The sequence below is a fragment of the Ursus arctos genome, unplaced genomic scaffold (genome assembly GCF_023065955.2).
Source record: "Ursus arctos isolate Adak ecotype North America unplaced genomic scaffold, UrsArc2.0 scaffold_8, whole genome shotgun sequence".
Taxonomy (NCBI): Eukaryota; Metazoa; Chordata; class Mammalia; order Carnivora; family Ursidae; genus Ursus; species Ursus arctos.
Genome location: NW_026623100.1, coordinates 15,533,556 through 15,546,306, shown reverse-complemented (window position 1 = coordinate 15,546,306; position 12,751 = coordinate 15,533,556). Strand labels below are relative to the sequence as shown.

General features: G+C 46.4%; 1 long non-coding RNA gene across 1 annotated transcript in view; it reads left to right on the top strand.

Annotated features, from left to right (window-relative positions):
• LOC123000223 (uncharacterized) overlaps positions 1-12,751 on the top strand; it is a 62,795-nt gene that overhangs the window by 45,144 nt on the left and 4,900 nt on the right. Inside the window, exons 4-6 of the long non-coding RNA XR_006408076.3 lie at positions 8,486-8,749; positions 11,139-11,537; positions 11,612-11,706. This is a non-coding gene — a long non-coding RNA (uncharacterized LOC123000223). The remainder of the gene's footprint in view (positions 1-8,485; positions 8,750-11,138; positions 11,538-11,611; positions 11,707-12,751) is intronic.

The following is a 12,751-nucleotide window of genomic DNA, read 5'->3' as shown; positions in this document are numbered from 1 at the left end:
TTTGGGAGTTTTTTGACTACTGACTCAATTTCTTTGCTGGTTATTGGTCTCTAAAAATGTTCTACTTCTCCCTGTTTCAGTTTTGGGTAGTTTATATGTTTCTAGGAGTTAATCCATTTCTTCCAGGTTGTCCAATTTGTTGGTAAATAGATTTTCATAATATGCTCTTATGATTTTTTGTAGAAGTCTTTTTTTTAAAGGACTGAATCAGTCAGAAAATTTTCATTAATTTTTACACTAAACGAAAAGCAAATTAGCAACTGGTTTCTCTGTTTACTAGCTCTGGTACTTTGTGCAAGTTATTTACTTTCCATGTCCTCCTCTGTAAAATGGGATAAATAACACCTTTCAAGACCATTGAAAGGAAGAATAAATTGGCGTGTGTTTGGAATCGATCTCAAGCTCTTTCAGGGCTCAATAAATGCTAGTTCCCTTTTCCTTCTCTCAGTATTCTTTTTTTTTTTTTCCTTCCTGCCCTTTAAAATCCTCGTAAACAAAAATAAAAGAAGTTCACACCTTCATGGACAGGCTTAGCTCAAATCCATATGGTAAGGCAATGTCAACAGAAACGTCCCAGGCAGCCCAGATACGTCAGTGGCATTATGAATGGCATCCTGGGAAGGACCTGAGAGCAGAGGCTGAGGTGGGGGGGGGGGGGGCGGGGAAGAGTAGATTTACTGAGGAGAAAGGCCTCCAGATGGAAGGTCAAAAAAGACTCTCTTCCCAGCTAAAAGAAGAAACGTGCTAAAGGAGGAGAGGCGTCAGGGAGATGACAGTGACCACAAGAGAAGAGTAAGATGCTTTTCTCCCGAGAGGGCTAGAACGCCATCTGTGGGCACTGGATTAAGTAAGGAGGCCAGTGACGACTGAGCAGCCCACAGATCCCAGGAGGGCAGCAAGCAGGGCAAGGCAGTGCCCAAGGGCAGGAATGGGAGTGTCAGAAAGGTGGGGCTGCCTGGGGATGAAGGCCAAGGAGAGACGCCTCCGCCCATCCTCCGCAGCATCGTGAGCTGAGGAAGGATGTGCCCAACCCAGGCAGTGTTTGGCGGCTTTGGCAGAGAGGGGCTTGCCAGCTTCATATACCGCCACTAAATTAGGGATTCTAAAAACTGTTTTATGTTCATTACACTTCTTCTTACAGCTCCTGTGCCAGAGATGCTTGGCAATGGGAAGCAGACTACTTGATTTGCGTAATAGATATTTTCACAGACACCATACATAAAAAACAAAAACAAAAGTGTCATAAAATTTTAATCTGGTCTTTTTGTGGCAGCAGTGGGAAGCACAGAGGTTTCATCATCATGCTATCTCCTGTAGGATCTGTAGAACAAAACAGAACATTCGTGGAAAAAGAACGTGTTACTGTTATGCAAAATTGGATCAGGGACCACTGAATGCAGACTCGAATGCACAATGTGGGTGGCCCACCCCTCAAGCCCCATTAGAGCCCAATTCCAGTCTTGGAAGCTGTCCTAGTGGAAAGCCACGTGGTGACTTTAGCTAAGTCTCCCCAGGCGCCATCAGTTTGTGGGAGAGAATGCCAACTCCTTGGACCAGCAGGGTCCCCAGATGTTCCTTCCCTTCCACGGATCATCCCTGGGTAGTCTCCCTGTTGTTGTGCTCCTCTCTGCCACAGGGTGGCTCCACTCTGCAGCTTCCTACCCACAACCCAAGACCCCAGAAGCCAGAGTTGAAATGCCAGGCACCAAGGTTGCACAGCCATCACCCGGAATCTCCCCCCCCCCAAAGGGGCCTCGAGGTACCAGGTGCCAGCACAGGGCAGGGGTTAGCATCCACCCAAAGGCAAGAGACGGACTTTGCCAATTCTGGTTGCCGATTTGAGGAGGGCAGCATTCAGAGGACAGATGGAAATGCAAAGCTGGTACCATCCAATCTAGCCATCTATGTGAAAGAGCTCAGGAGAGACAGAGGATCCATCTGGGGGCAAAGCAGCACAGCTGGGAAGAATTCCCTGAGCCCAAGAGCACCCACTCCAACCACTTTTTAAGAGGTGGGAGAAGGAGAGATGAATGTGACTTGGCTGGACAGCCTGTGTCCATTCAATGTTTACTGCCCTTGGCACTCACCTTGGATGGGAGTTCTTGTTCTCTCACTGATGCTACATACAACTCTTACTAGGTTTCCAAAATGAAATTTAACACCCCCTCTCATGAAGAACTTGGGTGAGTTCCAAGGACTTTGCCAGGAGTCTAGAGCTATTTGTGAATAACATCACCACATCTCTTATCAGAGATACTGCTCCTCGCCTCGCCCATCCCAGGCCCATCCTCTTTGCCCTCAGGGTCCCCCTGCTTGGGGCAGATGGGCATGTGTCTTCCCTGCAATCAGGGGAGCAAATCAAAAACAGAGCAGGTGAAGGGAGAGGGCTGGGTTCTGTGAGCCAAAGATGAGGCTTGTGAAGAAGGAAGCCAGGGAGGTAATTCCAGGGCAACAGTGGTTTCAGGCTGGCAAGCAGGGGTATGGTCATGAGAGAAATTTGGAACATGGGCTGGAGCCATGACCCTGCCCAGGCTTTCCACAGCGGGAGGCAAGACAAGTCTGCATATATAGGCCTCCCTGGCCATCCAAGCCTCAGGCCCAGGTGTGGGGCTTTCCAGATACCTCAGCTTTCCTATCTGGGTCTTCTGGAACTTCTTCCCAGAGGTGAGAACTTGGTTAGTGTCCCTCTTAGTTCAGGAAAGTCAAGCCTGGAGTTAGGAGACCAATCATCAATCCTTAATGTCCTTTTCCACAGAGGCTATGAGGTCTGTCATGCAAATAGGATCTTTAGGCTTCTCTCCTGTTCCTAAGTTCAGGATATTGGATGTTCCTTGTCCCACCCCAAACTTTTACTATTTGACCATTTGACCATTTTCTTAAACTGCCAGTTATATTTTTGATAATTATGGCATGTAATATAGGTATTGTCCCTCCAATTAAGTAGTAAGGTACTTTGTAAGTATGGAGTGCTTATTATGTTCTAGACCCTTTGCTAGGTGCTTTATATAGCTGATTACATCAAATCTATGTAACAACCCTATGAAGTAGGTATCATCATTTTTTAGCCCCACATTTCTGGGGGGACAAAGTGAACAGTGATATCAATAAAACTAGCCCAAGGTTCTGGCTCCTTGTGTGAGTTGAATAAATCACAACCTCTCTGTGCCTCAGTCCCCTCATCTGTAAAATGGGATGACTATCAGTTCATACCTGAAAGGACTGCTGTGAGAATTAACTGAACTGTTACATATAAAGTGCCTAGAACAGTGCCTGACCCACACATGTTTGTTAAATAACAAATTAACATCTAAATGGCAGAGCTGGATGTAACCCAGGTGATTTGATTTCAGAGCACACATTCCTAACCACTATCCATGTTCTTGTTGATTGTGTCCGGTTCTATTTCTTCTAAAAGGTTTGGCAGGGCTTTTGGTTTCCACTTTACAAAGACAGGGAAACTGAGCTATGGAAGTTCAGGGCTACATGTGAGCTTCTCTTCCAGAGAATTCCATGGTGACAGGTCATGTATTCTCATAGGCCAGGCACTGCTCTGAGCACTTTACACATATTAGGTCTTGTACTTCATGTATAGTCTTAGGAGGTAGGTACTGTTATCCATCCCATTTTATAGATGAGGAAACTAAGGCACAGACCAGCCTACTGTCCCATCTGTCCTCTACCTGAGACCAACCAATTCTGCTCCCAGGTCCTGGAGCAGGAGTTCTCGGCCAGTAATCCAGGCACTCAGCACAAAGGTATCCTGCTGAGGGACCTACACCACCCCTTGTCCCACCTTTTCTGCCTTGGACTATGACCAAGCCTTACAAGCTGGACCCCAGCTTTCAATAACTGCCCTGGCCTACCTTCCATGGGTATATCATACCCTTCCAGTATGGTCCATTTCTCAGGTGACCAGCAGTCACAGTTTGCCCAAGAATGTCCCAGTTTTAAAGATGAAAGTCCTGTGTTATGAAAAACCTTTCAGTCCTGGGCAAACCAGGATGGTTGGTCACCCTGCACACTGCACAAGCCTGCAGCCACTCTCTGACCCAGTGAAGCTTTGCTCTTGGTGCTTGGTAATCCGTGCAACTTCCTATAGCTCTCCAGAGAATAACCTCTCATCTTCAAATGGTCCCTCAAAGTGTCTTAATTTAGCAACAGCGATGTCACATTTTAAATCAAAAGAGCACAAGGTATAGAGGGAATCTTGTTTTCCAGACGGTGGGGGTCTCTCAGGTTTACTTTCCTAAGAAACACTGATGGAACATAAGCCAGCAGTTTCCTCTCAGCCCTTCACATTTGACCCAACAAGCTATTATTTTATTTTCCCTCTGTGTTTTCATTCTCCCCAAACACTTCTTCTAGTGATTTCCTTTCAGCCCAAAGCAAGCAGCAGAATAAAGAGACCTGGGCTTGGCATTAGGGAGACTGTATGAGTAGAAGAAAGGACGTGGGCTTTGGAGGCAGAAAGACTGGATGTGGATACTGTCTCTGACATGTCATTTTATGTCTTTGTGCAAGTTACTTGACCCCCCCTGAATATCATCTGTAAAAGGATCACATGAGAAGATCAGCGATGACGTCTGCAGAGTGATTCGCAGGGAGTAGGATGATGGATGCTGAACGGCTGATGAAAGATGCTCCAGACTGAAGCTCCCTGTGGACTGGCAGGATCCTGGTCCTAAGTCCGAGTTAGGCACCCAGAGAGATGCTGCTGGACGACTTCATCAGCTTCTTATTTTTACCGTCAATGGCAATTCCCCAGCGAAGCCATATTACAAAGTCGCACGATCCTGTACTCCTTCGTACTGCTTTTTACAATCTGAATTCAAAATTTAATTTCTGTCTACCCCACCTGACTACAAACTCCCTAAAGGCAGGGACCATGTCTATCTTGTTCACTGTTGTAGATTCAGCAGCCAAATCAGAGCCCGACGCACAGTGGGTGTTCGATAAATGCATGTTCAATGAAATGAAGGAACGAATCAAATGACCATCAAAGGTACTAGGGGAAGACCGAATTCCACAAGGACGGTTAAGCAGCAAAGTGCCACCAGATGGCGCTGGTACCCTGCGTGTAAATTATCCAGCGGGCTTTCTCGCACCGAGTATGGGTGGCGGACTCAATTTCCATTTTGAACTGGACTTGGTTATGCTGGATTGTAACATCTGTCTTTTACTGAGCATCATGGCAGGAAATTTTACAATACATTTTCTACAGTTCTGACAACGACCACAGGAGAGAGTATTTCATTTCACCCATGAAGAAATAAATTCCCAGTAATTTTAAGTAACTTTTCTAAAGATGCTCAGCTTGTGGGTGACAGAAGAAGGCCCTGATGTGTTTGGCCGCCAAGCCTGTGTTCTTTTCAGTATATCCCACTGCTTCCCCTCCAGCAGTGTGACACAATCAATGAATAGCCTTCCCACTGTGATAGGTATCCACCCTTCCCCCCTTTTGTCCTCACAGCTGGTGGCTTTGTCCCATGTCCAACCAGAACTATCCACCTTTGGTTTCTAAAAGGTCAGCTTACAGGGAGGGGAGATGACAGGCAGAATAGACTCAATGTTTCTGAAACCAGACGTTGGATTTAAGTCTTGAACTCATGGATAGGTTAGGTGTAGTGCTCTGAGGAAGGAGGAAATGACCTTCAATTTATCAATCAGTCATCAATAGTCCTTCATTCAGCACCTGTGCTGCACACACACAGGGTTACGATCTGGTTGGCATATGAGACATGCACACGTGCGACGTAATACACTGCCATATGCAAGTGCCTTGTGGAGATATGTGCAGGAAGGCTCTCAGAGGCCAGAAGGCTTCCTGTGACTGGGGTGGTCACAGATCTCAAAGTCAGGCTTGTCCGTCACAGGAAATGCATTTAGGGAGATAGGGGGCAAGTAAACTGGTCTCTTTCTACAGAACGTGTGGGCCATGGACCAGCAGGTTTGACACCACCCGAGAGCTTGCTGGAAATGCAGAATCTCCAGTCTGGCTTCAGACCTCATGAACCAGAATCTGCATTTTTGCAAGCTTTCCAGATGATTCACACACATTCAAGACTTCGGGGGACTAAGTATTTGTATTTATGTGTCCCTTTAAAATGAAGTAATACTCTAACTAAAACACTCTGTAATTTCACTGTTTAGTTTCAGTTTGGGGCTTTGATTTGCTCTTAAAAGAATGGTACTAAATATTCTTAAACTTCTGCCGTTCCTCTCTGCAAGAACTGTGGAGATTCCTGATAGCTAGATTTTCTGTAGCCTGGTGGTTTACTAACTGGAAGGAAAGTTCTTACCCAAAGCACCTTTGCAAATATTTGTGCAATGAGAATTACTCAAATCCTTGGAAAATCCTAAAAAGTATTTTTTGAATAAAATCACTAAAGGAAGTTTACCTTACGTTCAATGCAATTTTGGTACATTCTAGTTCTTTGCAGATTACTACACTGTGTACGGCATATGATGGAGCCATAATACTGGATCAAGTCTTGTCAGGTCACTCCCTATCCCTCCACCCCTCTGCCCTTCCACCTATCATTCTGGGTCAAAAAGTCATCAGAATGTAGAATCTGTGATAACCGTGATAAAGTTAGACACTTCCGCACTAGCATAGCGACAGTACTTGATTCACCATCTCAATAAGAAGTGTTGATGCCCCGTGTTTAATTGTGGCCCCATTTCTCTTCTTCACTTGTGGAAGTTGGATGAGTCCATTCAGAAAGGCAGCCTGGTATACAGAAAAGAGCACGAGACAGCTAGGTGAGACCACACAGGCTCTGCTCTGACCTACGTGAGCTGTGTGGTGCCACGTCTCTAGGTCTCTCTGCCCCATCTATAAACCTGGGAGATGGAACCAGGTAGTTGCTAAGATTCCTTCCTGGTTCAGCATGATACGAGCCTAGTTAACTAGGAGTTAGAGCATGGGTAGTTATTCATTAAACTCAGATTATATACCCCCAGATAGAAATGGCCCACGCTGTCTTTATTTACAGATATAAAAGTTGAGAAGGCTGGTTACCATAGCAGTTCACCTTCACAGAATCATTTTATAAGTTCGATTCTGTAAAGCGACAATCCTATGTACTGGCACCTGCAAATTCCCTAATGTTTCCCTTGCTTCCATTCTTGCTCTGGGCTATGGTGCCAAGAGTTGTCCTAATCTGGAGAAGCAATCAGAGTTCTCAAGCTGCCTTTCGGTCTGCTAGAACAGAAGGTGCTGACAGGGTGGGAGGAAAGGCAGGCCTCCTTTCAGTTTACTAATTCTGCAGCCGCCCTTCACAAACGCCAGCAAATATTTTGCGATGTTGCAAGGTGTTACGAGAAGTGAAAAGCAAGCTGTGACTCAGCCGGTACGAAGACTTTGCAAATAAAAAAGAGTGATGTGTTTTGCAGCAAACTATTATTTCTGCCAGAGCCCACAGACTGGAATACTCAAAGAGGTATTTCTGCAAGACACTGCCATCATACATATTGGGTTTTCCAAAAAAGACCGGTTTCAAATTCATTGGCTCAGCAGGTCCCAACCTGTGGCCCTCAGACCCCTGGAAGCTGTGGGCCTATCTTGAGGGCTGGACACACCCGTGCGCATGTTCCTGCCAGAGACTGAATGAGAAATGTGCTCCTCCACATGGATTGTGTCTCAAACATGCATCAGTGTTGTAATGAATAGAAGAAATTAACTTACAATGTTACTAAATAGACCTTAGCCTTTTGTTATGTAGTTCCTTAATCAACTGACACTAAAATGAGCATTAGTTTCACGTTTAACTTTAAGAAAAAAATTTTTCTTCGTGTTGAAATACAGCCTTCACATTCGGCAGATCACTTGACTCAATCCTGGTTCAGAGAATATGGACACCTTACCAGTAGGAGAGACCCTTTCCTCCAGTTATTGACTTCACTTTCAAGGCATATGTGGACAATATATTCTCAGTTTGGTTTTTAAAACCTTAAAACCTGTTAGGAAGACATTTAAATGGTTAGTTGAGCACTGCTTCTCTCTGAGAAATGTCATCTGGGAGTATAAGGTATAAACGGTGGGTACATTTCTTAGACCACAAATTTATAATAAGAAATATAAGCTAATTTTTATTTCTAGCTGCCATCTCTTTGCATTATCAGAAATTTAATCTGAGTGAGTTTGTAGATTTTCATCTCTTCTTTTCCTGGGATTGTGTCTAGTTTCTGGGAGGGCCTTATGAAGTGCCAAGGTATGCAGTGGTGTTGGGGAGAGGGGGCAGTGGAGGGAGTAAGGAACCGGGTCCTTCCACACAGTATCTGTTGAACCATACTGTTTCATGACCTCTTCAGGTCCGAGAGCACCCTCCATTCTCCAGTGTCCTCTTGGGCACGAGGAGACGTGCTTCCTTGTGGCCTTGAAGACTTTGCAAGCCTGTGAAGGGCCCCTTCAGTGGGGACCCACCACATAACCATTTCTTTTCTGAAGACTTTTTTTTTAAGATTTTATTTATTTGTTCATCAGGAGAGAGAGAGCACAAGCAGGGGAGTGGCAGACGGGCAGAAGCAGGCTCCTCGCTGAGCAAGGAGCCCGATGTGGGACTCGAAACCAGGACCCTGGGATCATGACCTGAGTTGAAGGCGGACGCTTAACCGACTGAGCCACCTGGGCATCCCATCTTTTCTGAAGTCTTGCAACCTTCCTGAGGCTCTGCTGAGGATACAAGGAACATGTCCTCTCTATTCCCAGACCCCATAAAAACATCTGGGATTGCGCCACTTTCCCTAGGTGAGCCTGTGGAGTAACACGCAGGACCCAGCATTGACGTCTTTGCTCATGGTATTTGCCCAGGAATTTACCTCATCCTCCCCCCGCTCCCCGGCACAGGGAATGCTTTTCTATTCTTGATAGCTTTTCTTCCAAATATTTTGTCTATGCTGCTAGGTTTTTTTCTTCTACTTTCTCCTAAGGGCAGTTTCTGGAACCAAAAGCCAGTAAGACACTCTTCTTTCTCTGCCTCTTGCTGTCACATCCCTCCTCTGAGATAAGAACCTTGAACTAGGCCAGCGGTCTGAAGGAGAGGAAGGAAGGAGAGTAAACGCAGGGGAAAGGGATCCGCTGATATTATGCTGCCACATAAATAAATTAATATAACTTTCATGGGTCCAGGACCTGCAAGAGAGGAAGTCAGCCCCAAATGAAATCAGATACTGAGCAAAAAGTGAACTTTGAGAGAAAAATTAAAATAAGACCTCCAGCACCAAAGCAGTTTTTCTATAGGCTCTTCACATTTTCTGCAGTGTGGCACCCAGAACTAAGTGATTTTTAGACATGGCACTGAAAATATAAAGGGCTCTCCTTTAAAGATGGGGTGAATGATGAGCTCCACAGTGGCACATGGAGGCCTTTCGGCCAGTCAGACTGGGATTTTGGGAGAGGAAGGGTAGGCTAGGAAGAAAGGAGCAGCAGCTGCACGCCTTGGGGCTCTCTCATTCAGCCCTATCTAGAACTTTCCTGCCTCTGGAGCTGTTGGAAAAGCAGCTGCCTCTAACTCCAGTGCTCCTGCTCCAGGCAGATCTGAAGTCCCTTCATTCACTCAATACCATTGACTTCCTACGCTGAGCTGCATGCTGGGGAACAAGTCATCCTATTTTGGTCTTGGTGAATTTATCTAAGTCTCTTATTGAACAAAAAAAGACCTAGCCTCCAAACTTTAGGATCTCATAGTTTAGTTGGAGGAGGAAGTTGCCCAGGGAAAGACAAGCCAAGGGGCGAAGGGGTGGTCTCTTGCTGAGGTGTCAGAGGAGGCTTCTGAGTAGGGCGGCAAGATAGAACTTGAGAGGAGCCCCAGGGCTCTGGGGGCAGGGTGAGCTGTGACAGGTCGGGCTGGGCCGGGGGTGGGGGGCTGGATGCCGCTTCCTCGCCTACACCCGAGGCGGCCAGGGGAGCCACTGATCTGGCTCAGACACAGCCCCAAATTTCTGGAAGCAGTGATGGCTATACATTTCAAATTTCATAATTATGAACACACATTTTTCGCATCCAAAAGAGCTCACTGCTGCATGAGTAGGCAGGAAGATTCTGTTTCCCTGTTTCTCAACTGCGCTGTTTGAATCAGGAGCCTCGGGGAGGAGCACGGGGGGCTGGCGGCGGTGCCTTCCCGGTGGGTGCCTTCCCGGTGCGAAAGCAGCAAACGCTCCCCGCCTCTCCTCTGGGAGAGAGCGTGGCCGCGGACTCCAACGATCCCCTATTTCAGGCCGAGGAGAGTTCGTTGGCAAACCATGGGGGAGGCACCAGAGTGACCATGGGCGCCTTTGCAGCGGCGCGTTTTTCCCGACCGCCTGGCGGGAGCTCGCTTGTTCCGAGGGGGCTGCTGAGCGAAGTACGCTCAGAGCCGGCTCCTTGAACACGCAGCTTTGTTGCGAATGATTCATAAAGATACCAGGTGAACATTTAATTTACAAAAGGAGGACAGTGTGAGAAGGTAGGAGGCTCTCTGGCCCACTAACTCATGAAATAGCAGTCTGTTTCTCCAGCTGTGAAGAGTGAAAATTAATATCCTGTGTGAGGAACCTCAACCACACGTCATGGAAAGGCTAACTCCATGTTATGGTAACAGATGAAAAGACTGCCTTTGGAGAAAGACCCCGACATTCCAGATCACACGGGAAAGAATTACATAGCATTACTTCTGAGTGAATGTTGCAAGAAAATATAATCCTTGGGTAAATAACCAGAACAGGCTAAAGGCGTGTGTGTCAAACTCTAAACAATGATCTAGATCAAATTACTTAATTGTTTAGTTCATAAATGTGCAGTAATGTGTGCTTTTGCTTATGCCAGTAAGATAATCTTTAGAGATGTCTGACTTCGGGCCCGAAATGTAGTCCACAAAGCGATTATATAGAATTAAGAAACAGTAGAAATGGCCTGGGAAAGCATGGTCTGATTACTGTGTAGCCACTAATCTTTTACATCAACCCGAGGTTTTCCAAAAAAATGCTCATCATTTCTAGAGCTATCTAGAACAGGGGTCAGCCGACTTTTTTTTCTTAAAGGGACAGACAGTAAATATTTTAGGCTTCCCACTCTGCCATTGTGCATAAAAGCGACCACAGACAATCTGTTAGTGAACGGCTATGGCTGTGTTCCAATCAAACTTTCTATGCAAAAATAGGTGACCGGCCAGTGGGCCACGGTTTGCTGACCTTTCATCTTGAACAACGCAGAGATGTCGGAAAATGGTGAATTCATTTGGGAAACCAGGAGTTCCGTGGAGCTGCACAGCAGACCGATTCCTGTGGGGATGTGGGGTGAGGCCGGCCAACTGTGCCCTTTACCGATAAACACGACATAAGGAGGCCTGGAGGAGGACTGTCTGGTGCCGTCAGAAAGGCCAGATGACTCGTAGGCAGCAGCCCTGGGGCTGGATTCGGGAAGAGCTGCTAGTCTGAGGCGCAAACCACTCACACAGACGGAGCAAGCTCTGCCAACCCCACAGGCTTCACACTTCTGCCTCCTGCGGCCGCTCTGCGAGGGGGCAAGCGGATTCTGGATCTGACCGCACCTTCAGAAGGTAAGGTTAGACACCCAAAGTTCCAGCTTCCCTTCCAATGCAGATTCATTAAAACAATTGTTTCATTTGGGCAGGTCAGCTCTCCTGCCATATTCCTCATTGCTGCTGAACGAACATCACCGCGTCACCACTGTCCCCAGCCCAGCCTCTCTCACAGCTGGCGGCTCAGGTATGTGCAACTTGGGCCCTGACTTGAAAGGGGGAGCTGGGTCCTAATTCTCTTTCATGCCTTTGAACTGAGAGCAGGGGGAAGATGCCCTTGGTGGCAGAGATGTAGCCAGAAAGGTTAGATGGGGGTCAGGGGCTGGAAGGGCCCCACGTGGGCTTTGTACAGGGTAGAGAAAGGGTTTCAGCTTCTTTCCAGTTCTGTGATCCACGAAGGCTGTCTGTTCATCAGGAATCCTTCTATGCCTGTGAGGCCACCCTGGATTTATAATCGCCTCCCTTCCCATTTTCTTGAGTTGTGTTCACTGGATCTTTTCTCAGTAACCAAATCACACAGTGCTCTAGGAGGCACGTTTCCTGCCACGACTAAAGCTGTATTTAACACATTTTAGGTCTGCCATCCATGAATGTAAGAGCCTGCAGGTTCGACTGTGATCTATTTAACTTCTATACCAGCTGCCAGTAAAAAATACAGTCAAATTCTCCTTATCAACGACTTTTCAATCTGTCCTTTCCATTCCCATCCCTCCAGTATGGCCTCGTACTTATCACTGCTATCTGGACTTCAGCCCGTCTCCTAGAAAGCTCTTTTGCCTCTATTCATTCCCTGTTCTTGTCCATCTGTTGTCAGAGCTGTGAGATTAATTTTTACAAACCTATTTTCATCAATCACGTCTCAGATGAAGAGTCTAAAGTGCTTCCTTACTGCCTTCTGGATCTGGTCTGATCTCTTCAAACCAGTATTTTAGGCTTCATAATCTGGTCCCACTTGATCTCTTCATTATATCCGTATATCTCATACCCTTCAACTTCAATTTCAGCCAGGTTAATCTCCCACATCCTCCGTCAATCTCACTCTTCATTCCCACTTGTATGACTTTGCTTATTTTTGTCCCCACCACTTCCCCTATTAATTAGAATATCTCCTCCCTGTATCAAAATCTAATTATATTATCTCTAAAAAATAGAAATCTAATATAATCTGTAAGAAAGAGAAGGGGTGGGAAGGAAATGAGGCTGCATCTGTCCCCTTCCACCTGACAGCCACA